This window comes from Arachis duranensis, chromosome 10 (assembly GCF_000817695.3).
Source record: "Arachis duranensis cultivar V14167 chromosome 10, aradu.V14167.gnm2.J7QH, whole genome shotgun sequence".
NCBI lineage: Eukaryota > Viridiplantae > Streptophyta > Magnoliopsida > Fabales > Fabaceae > Arachis > Arachis duranensis.
In genome coordinates, this window is record NC_029781.3 from 105101569 (window position 1) to 105110733 (window position 9165).

A 9165-nucleotide genomic window follows, 5' to 3' on the forward strand; every position below is an offset into this window, starting at 1 on the left:
GATACAAATAAACAGATTCTGCTTCCAAAGGGTATCGATGAGATCCCCGGTCAAGAGCCAATTCTGAGAGTTTCGGGAAATAGCATGTATCTTCTTCATAATTATAAGAACACTCATTTTATTGCATGGCAAATGAAGGAGTTTGGAGATGAAAATTCTTGGACTCAATTGCTAAAGATTAGTTTTCACCATCTCGGTGTTGAAACGCTATTATTACCGGAGTTTATATTTGAGAATGGAAATATCTTCATGTTGAGAGGCAGGCATTGTTTTGAGGAAGTTTTTTATGACCGAAGAGATAATAGTGTTAAACGCATTAATATCAACAATCTTGACTTCGATGCATTTGATTATGTTGAGAGCTTGGTTCAGCCTTGTTAAAATTCGGTTCCTATTCAAAGTTTTGCTCCTGCAGCTTTTTGTTCTGTTATTTTAAATCCTTATATTTCATGTAGGCCCAGCAAAGTTCAGGTCATTGTGATTATTTTAGGTGTTTCCTTACTTTGGCTACTTCTTGTTCTTGGATCCAAATTTGTAGACGGATCACTTTTATTTTGGCTGCAAACTTTATATATACAAGTGCATAAAATTCTAGCATTCTTATCGTGACTACTTGTTGCATAAATTTATTAATTTTTGCTAATGGTTTGACGAAGTTTACAGATAAATTGATTTTTTCATTAGTTAGAATCTAGAACATGATTTTCGCGACCATCCCATTGTAAAAGTAATGAAATTTTCACTTTCTTTATCTTTTCATGACATTTGTTTTGTATGGTGAACAAGCTTGATGGCAAGCTGGAATCTTATTTATAATAGTCATGGGATTGTACTGGTAGGAATGAATAATGTAAGGATGGAAATAAAATATGACATCCTATTACCCTGCCAAAAGTACCCTAAGTATGCCCTATCTATGATGTAGATGCTCTATTTATGATGTATATACATTCATTAGTTTTTTCTGTGGAAATTATGTGACTATGTGAATGTGGTTTTGATCCTGTGTATCTCCATTTCCAATAGTGTTGGAACCAAACAACTTACGTGTTGGAGTATTGGTTTTAGTTCTTTTTTTTATTTGGAGTAAATTTGTCATGCAGCATATGATTTCTTGGATCTTTAGATACATGTCTAATAGGATAGCAACTAAAATAAGATTGCTTTCTTAGAATGTTACATACATGTCTAATAGGATTGTAACTATGTTTATTCTGAATTTTGTTGATGTGAGATAGTTAATGCAAAGAAAAGATGATGAAATATTGACTAATGAGAGAATTTTTTGCCACTGAAAAAGTTAGATGTACTTAAGATCTTCAAATAATGTTGTAGAGGGATGGTTGGGAGCGGAGGGGTATCATAGCAAAAACTTAATGAGGGAGCTGCTTTTAGTGTTCTATTGCTGTTTTGTCAACAAAATTATCAAGTCCAAGAATTACATATCACATTAGCAGCTGAAAATTTGTTTCAATGCACTAGAAAATATACTGCAAGAAGTCACAATTGACATTGAACTGTAAAATGATAAGTTTGATGCTATCACTATTTGCTGACGTTGCTGCACTGCTAATACTAAGTTGTCCCCTGTTGCATTCACTAGAAACCTCAGCTCATGAATTAACTCATTTGAATTGTCAAATGTTTCTTATAGCTATCTTACATTCCCAATTTGATACGAATAGCAACTGCACAATGCAGCCACTGGCCCACTGCCATGTTTAGTTTGCCTAGTGTAAAAGCCAGGTACTGTAACTATCATGTACGCCATTTTGAGAACTCAATCTATGCTTTGTAAGATCAAATGTAAACTTGTAACCAATTTTTGGCATCACTTATGCAAACAAAATATGTGTATTTTGAATACCAATTTTAAACTCTTGAACCATTATGTCTTTTTTAAACTCTATTCCATAAAATTCAGGACCAATAGTCTTCACTAAGATAATATCAAATATGATGAGTTCTTTAAAATTATGAAGCTGTCAAACAGGCGGTAGTAATGAACAATAGTGACAACTTGGGATGCACAAATACACCATGTTTGCAAATGAGGAATTACCTAACCAGTTGGGAAACCAGGTTCCAGCATAGAATTTGATGGTTAGTTTGTTCAAGTTTGTTGAAGGCTGCAGGTGCTCCAATACAAGATGTTGGGACTCTTGAGCAGTGCAGCTATCCCATTCTAATGATAGATCTTCAATTTGTTCTTTCTTCTTCATATTGGCTTGTGAAGCATCACCGGGGTTAACAATGTTTTGTAGCTTTGAAATGCAGAGCTTCCCCTGCAAATTGGGAAATTTTTGCAATTCTCCCACCTTCAATCCATTTTGCTGTCTGCTAACAAACCCAGATAAAGTTTGGAGACTAAAGGGAATTAAATTTATTGAAATAGTCATACCAACTTATGTTGTATGACAAATGTCGAACTTTGTTCGGATTTTCAAGTGCCTTTTGATCCTCATACCTGATACAATAAGCAGATAAAACCATTGCAGCTAAATCATTGATGAGATCATGAATTTTGAAGCGTTTCCCATCCATGGAGTGTCGACGAATGAGTGACTTTGATACTAGTTCCTCAAAGTATTCGTCACCAACTTCTTCAAGGATTTTCTTAGTTTTTGACACATGTACTAAGCCTTCTGCGATCCATAGCCAAACTAGCATCTTTTTCTAAGACCGAGTTCTTTGGAAAAATTGAATAATAAGCAAAGCAACGTTTCAAAGGAGCTGGAAGGAAATGATAGCTTAGTAGCAGAGCAGGTTGCACATTCAAATTTGGCAGATCCCAAATGTTACTTCTAAGTACCTTATTCCAATCATTTTTCGACAATTTGGTGCGAAGAAGATGCCCTCAATGCAACTGCAGCTAAAGGCAAACCATCACATTTTTTCACAATCTCTCTTCCAATTCCTTCTAGGTTGGACCTTTCACTGGAATTAGCAAGTAAAGACCAACAATCTTCACTATCAAGAGATGTCAAATGGAAGATAGGAAAGATTTGCATAGCAGAGTATTCAAGTTATCAGTATTTCTTGTTTTTGAGGTAACCAATTCAAGCACAGTCTTAATGACCCTGAAAGCCATCAAAATCCTTTGAAACACAAACTTGTCTTTAATTTCATCATCATTGTATAAGAGTTTAGCAAGGGTTGTTTTCCCAATCCCTCCCATGCCAACAATCGCAATCACTCCTATTTTATTGAACACTCAGCAATGTCATCTTCATCTTTCCAAGAAGTGAAACATTAAGCTTCCTTCTCCTAAAGAAGTCCAAGAACTCATTGGAAATGATCTTATCCAACAACACCTGAACAGAAGCAGAGAGTAATGCCCCTCCCACCATAGCAGCAGCCATATTTTCTTTGGTTTTAATAAGACCCTATAGTTACCAGTAAATAACAGTATTAGTTTACAGGAGAAGTAGTGTGTAAGGAAGGATTAATAGGACACAAATTTCTCACGAACAAGTTTCTTAGTATTTGATGGATTTACAATTATACTTTAATCAGTTAATGATGATTATTCTTAAGTAATTAGTAACAAGTTAGAACAAATGAAAAGGATAAAATAGAGAGCCATGAGAGGATCAAAATGTAGTTTATTGATTCTATCAGCAGATGTTGGACCTCAGTAATTAAGGAAGAGAGAAAGAGAGAGAGACCTGAATTCTTACCTTCGAAGTAGAATTTAGTCAGAAACCAAATGATAAGATTAGAAGCAATTAGCAGCAAAAGTTTCTCTCAACTAAGATACTTCAATTCCTTCATATTCAGATCCAACTGCTTCTTCTTTGATGAGAAGTCACAGTTAAATTTATATCTTTTATAATATTTTTAAAATTTAAAAATTATTTTATTAAATTTAGTTATTGTTATTAGAATTTATTAAAAATTATTTTTAATTTGATTCAAACATAAATCCTATACTTTCTAAAAAATAATCTTTTAAGAAATAAAAGGTTTATCAAACTACCTTATAGTGCCAAAACTACCTTTGCAATTGCATTTTGAGAGTATGCACATGGCGGCTCAACACCTAACAGCGGCGCTCCTCTTGTGTGAAGTGGTGATGGAGATCCTCTCTTGGATTCCTGCAAAGCCTGTCACGCGCCTGAAGCTTGTGTGCAAGTCATGGAACTCCATCATCTCCCACCCTCACTTCGTCAAACTTCACCTTCACCGATCACCCAAAAATGCCATCCTCCTGTCTACGCGAACACCAACTTTCCCCCGCGACGAAGAAAAAAAACAGGGCTTAGTGTTGAGTAGCGTTGAATCTTTCATCCAAAATCCATCATCCACTCTTGATGCTCAAGAGAATCGCCGCTCTCTACACGTAGAAGACTGTGTTGTGGGTTCATGCAACGGGTTGGTTTGTGTGGCCCGTTTTCTTGACCCCATCAATGGTATTATCGATATCTGGTTCCATTTATTGAACCCTCTCACAGGGTTTATATCAGAGAACTCGCCGTGCTTACGTGTCAATGTGTATACTGCTTTTGGGTTTGGGTATGATGAGTCAAGTGACAGTTACAAGGTAGTGACTGCTACTACTCGGGATTCTTCCGGAACAGTAACTGCGCACGTTTATAGCTTCGGTGGCAGTTCTTGGAAGAGAGCCAATAGTTTCCCTGCTTTTCCATTTTCTTTTGAAGATAATGGCCAATTCATCGGTGGCACTCTTAATTGGCTAGGTCTCCGCAACCCGCATGGAGATGATTATGATTGGGCTGATGTTACACTTGATATGTTAATGATTGTTTCTTTTGACCTGAAATCGGATACAAATAAACAGATTCTGCTTCCAAAGGGTATCGATGAAATCCCCGGTCAAAAGCCAACTCTGGGAGTTTGGGGAAATAGGCTGTATCTTCTTCATGATTACAAGAACACTCATTTTATTGCATGGCAAATGAAGGAGTTTGGAGATGAAAATTCTTGGACTCAATTGCTAAAGATTAGTTTTCACCATCTCGGTGTTGTTAAAACGCTATTTCCAGGATTTATATTTGAGGATGGAAATATCTTCATGTTGAGAGGCAGTCATCTTTTTGAGGAAGTTTTTTATGACCGAAGAGACAATAGTGTTAAACGCGTTAATTTCTTGGCTAACAATCTTCACTTCGATGTATTTGATTATGTTGAGAGCTTGGTTCAGCCTTGTTAAAATTTGGTTCCTATTCAAAGTTTTGCTTCTGCAGCTTTTTGTTTTGTTATTTTAAATCCTTATATTTCTTGTAGGCCCAGCAAAGTTCAGGTCATTGTGATTATTTTGGGTGTTTCCTTAGTTTCGGCTACTTCTTGTTGTTGGATCCAAATTTGTAGACGGATCACTTTTATTTTCGCTGCAAACTTTATATATACAAGTGCATAAAATTCTAACATCCTTATCATGACTACTTGTTGCATAAGTTTATTCATTTTTGCTAATTGTTGGATGAAATTTCCAGACAAATAAAGTTGCGTTGATTTTTTCATTAGTAAGAATCTAGAACATGATTTACTGGAGGGAAGAATGATTTTCGCGACCATGTGACAATGTGCAGGTGGTTTTGATCTATGATGTATCTCCATTTCCAATGGTGTTGGAACAAAAAATCTTACGTGTCAGAGTATTGTTTTTAGTTCTTTTTTTATTTGGAGTAAATTTGTCATGCAGCATATGATTTTTTGGATCTTTAGATACATGTCTAATAAGATAGCAATTAAAATAAGATTGCTATCTTAAATTGTTACATATCGTCTAATAGGATGGTAACTACGTGTATTCTGAATTTTGTTGCTGTGAGATAGTAAATACGAAGAAAAGATGATGAAATATTGACTAACGAAAGAATTTTTTGTCACAGGAAAAGTTAGATGTACTTGAGATCTTAAAATCATATTGTTGAGGGATGGTTGGGAGGGGAGGGGTATCATAACAAAAACTTGATGAGGGAGCTGCTTTTAGTGTTCTATTGCTGTTTTGTGAAGTGTTATTTATTTATCTTTCTTTTAATTGTCTAAGGTGATAGCCTGGTAGGTGGGTATGAGCTAGTAACCCTAGGAGGAGGTAAAGAAGGAAGGACGAGAGCGAAAAACTCTCCCTATCTAACTCCTATCCTATAGCTTGCGATCTCGTAAGCCTATCAATGCCTGGCTTCCTGCTATGCTATGAAAGTCGTTAGGTCAAGGGAAAAAAAGCAACTGGCTAACAATTCACTGACCTATCTAGCTTCAATCCCCTTTGAAACGAGGCATGGAACGGAGCCATTGCGAAGAAGTTCCACGAGTTACGAAGGAAACTTCGAGCTCATATTGGTCATGGGTTTTGTCAATAAAACTATCAGGACAAGAATTACATATTACATTAGCAGCTGAAAATTTGTTTCAATGCATTAGAAAATATACTGCTAAAAGTCACAATTGACGTTGAACTGTAAAATGATAAGTTTGATGCTATCACTATTTGCTGAAGTTGCTGTACTGCTAATACTAAGTTGTCCCCTCTTGCATTCATTAGAAAATTTTGTATGCAAATTTAGTTTCCGATTTTGTTCTTATTACAGATCTCTACCTATTAATAAAACTGAATTTACAAGTTTTCTTGTAATCTAATTTTTACTACACATTTCAACACGCTTTAACAGGTTTTAGCCAAGATCACTCCTTAAATCACGTGTGTTAACTGTATACTTTAGATCTCAATTGTCATTATTTTTAGAATTAATAACTTATATTACTCTTTTGAAACATATTGCAAATATATCACTATTTTTGTATAATAATAATTTTTTTATTTGATTTTGTGAGATTTTCTGTTTTATGGATATTTTGACGTCAAAATTGGTTTTGAGAAAAAAGTTTAACTAAACAAGTTTGATTGGAAAGGGATAGTTTAGAGAGTTTAAAATATAAAGAAATTAAAATTTCACAAAATAAAATATTTAATGATTATATAAAAACAATGACATATTGATAATCATAATATGCTTTAAGATTGGTGAGTGAAGCAGAACGAGCACACTAAATTGGAGAGAACTGAGAGAAGAAATTAAATGGAATTGATGAATAAAGTCAATCTAAAGTGAAAGATCTCAAATGAAAGTAGCTGATACACGTGGCTTATATAGCAGCAAACTACAACTAACTTAGCCTCTAACTAACTGATCCTACGTGGCAAGTAACAATAACAAACTCTACAACTATCATCTACTTAATTTAGTCACGTCAACCATGCATGCATGAGCTGAACTTGGCTGCATGAGGTTGCACCATATGCTGTGAGCTTCTCTTAAAACAAAGATGCTATGTGCACACCAAAATCCGATAGAAAATATTATCCTCTGCTTCAAGTTACAGCAAGTTTCCCACAACTTCACAAGCATGGTTCACAAATAGTTTGCTACAACCTATGAAACAAGTAAAATTCAAGAGTCAATGGTGGTATAAGGATATGACTCTGCATATTCATAATATTGATGAGGGTGAAATCTTGAAGATAGAAAATGGTAGGCCTCTTACACGGATGAGGGTGAAATCCTCTAGTGTTGAAAGTGTAGAGTGGTGAGAGAACATCTCCCCCTGACCAATGTTTGAATGTTCCTTGAACTCTAAGAACATCTGTTAGTAACATAGGATGCTGGTATACCTGAACAGCATAGCCCCATGCCACAGAAATTGTCCATGAAAAGCGCTTGTGATAGCACACAGTTTGTTGTAGGATCCTCTGGAATCAACATTGACAGCTTGGAATAAATGTTCAAGAGCTGGAAGGAATGATAGCTTAGTAGCAGAGCAGGTTGCACATTTAAATTTGGCAGATCCCAAATGTTACTTTCAAATACCTTACTCCAATCATTTTTCGACAATTTGGTGCGAAGAAGACCCCCCAATACAACTGCAGCTAAAGGCAAACCATCACATTTTTTCACAATTTCTCTTCCAAGTTCTTCTAGTTTGGATCTTTCACTGGAATTATTTGCTCCAAATGCGTGTTCAGCAAGTAAAGACCAGCAATGTTCACTATCAAGAGATGTCAAATGGAAGATAGGAAAGGTTTGCATAGCAGAGTATTCTAGTTATCAGTATTTGTTGTTTTTGAGATAACCGATTCAAGCACAGTCTTAATGACCCTGAAAACCATCAAAATCCTTTGAAACACATGCCCATGCTTTTAAATCAATCTTGTAACACCCTACCATACAGAGCCTTATGCTTAAGTCATAATTCAGAGATGGCAAGGTATTACGACCTCTAAAACAAAAATTAGTACGTATAGTAATATGGATAATTAATTATAACTAGGAGCCTTTGTAGAAAAAGGGGTAAACAAAAACCGCAACCTTAAAGCGCAACACTCCGATCGATAACATAATGAACAAGGATAATCCAACGCGTGTTTATATATATACAAAAGAGTGTCAAAAACAGGAATACCAAGACTCAAGATCCGGATGCGAAGATAACCGGTCCGAGCATAACAATATATACATATGATAAAAATAAGGAAAACCCAAAGGAAAACCCCAAGGGACACAAAAACATAAAACCTATTCTCCAAAATCTCCCATAAGAGGAGTCATCACAGTTTGTATTATTTAATGGAGATAAAAGTATCTAAACAAAACATATAAACCAAAACATAGCCCCGAGAGCAAAGGATCTTCGCAATCAAGAAGTCTCCAGCATGCCTCAGCGGGAAACCTCACGTCCTGCATCTGAAAACCACAAAATCCGCATGGGTGAGAACCAGAGGTTCCCAGCAGGTAACAGCTTCCACATATATAATACATAATAATGGAGGAAAGCCGAAGGCAATCCTAGAACTCCCTCCAAGGAATATCAAAGCTTATAAACAAGCTAAACCATATAAGGGCATCTGACTAAAAATTCTTCAGTCTAACTAATACTTCCCTTTCCAATTCCTTCAGACCTCCCAACCACCAGCAGGAGTATAATATAGCAAACACAGTTATATCAAACAAAGAATATACAAATAGGAGCAGTTAAGACATTTAGACAAATAGCAATTAATATGCAGTCAGATAGGCAATCTCAAACAATTCACATAGTATGCATATGATGAATGCCTGTCCCTAGTGGCCGATGATATCATCTTGTCGGTTATATAGCCAACCCGACAAGTCCTGGTCGCTAACCATTGGACTGTCCCTCTGT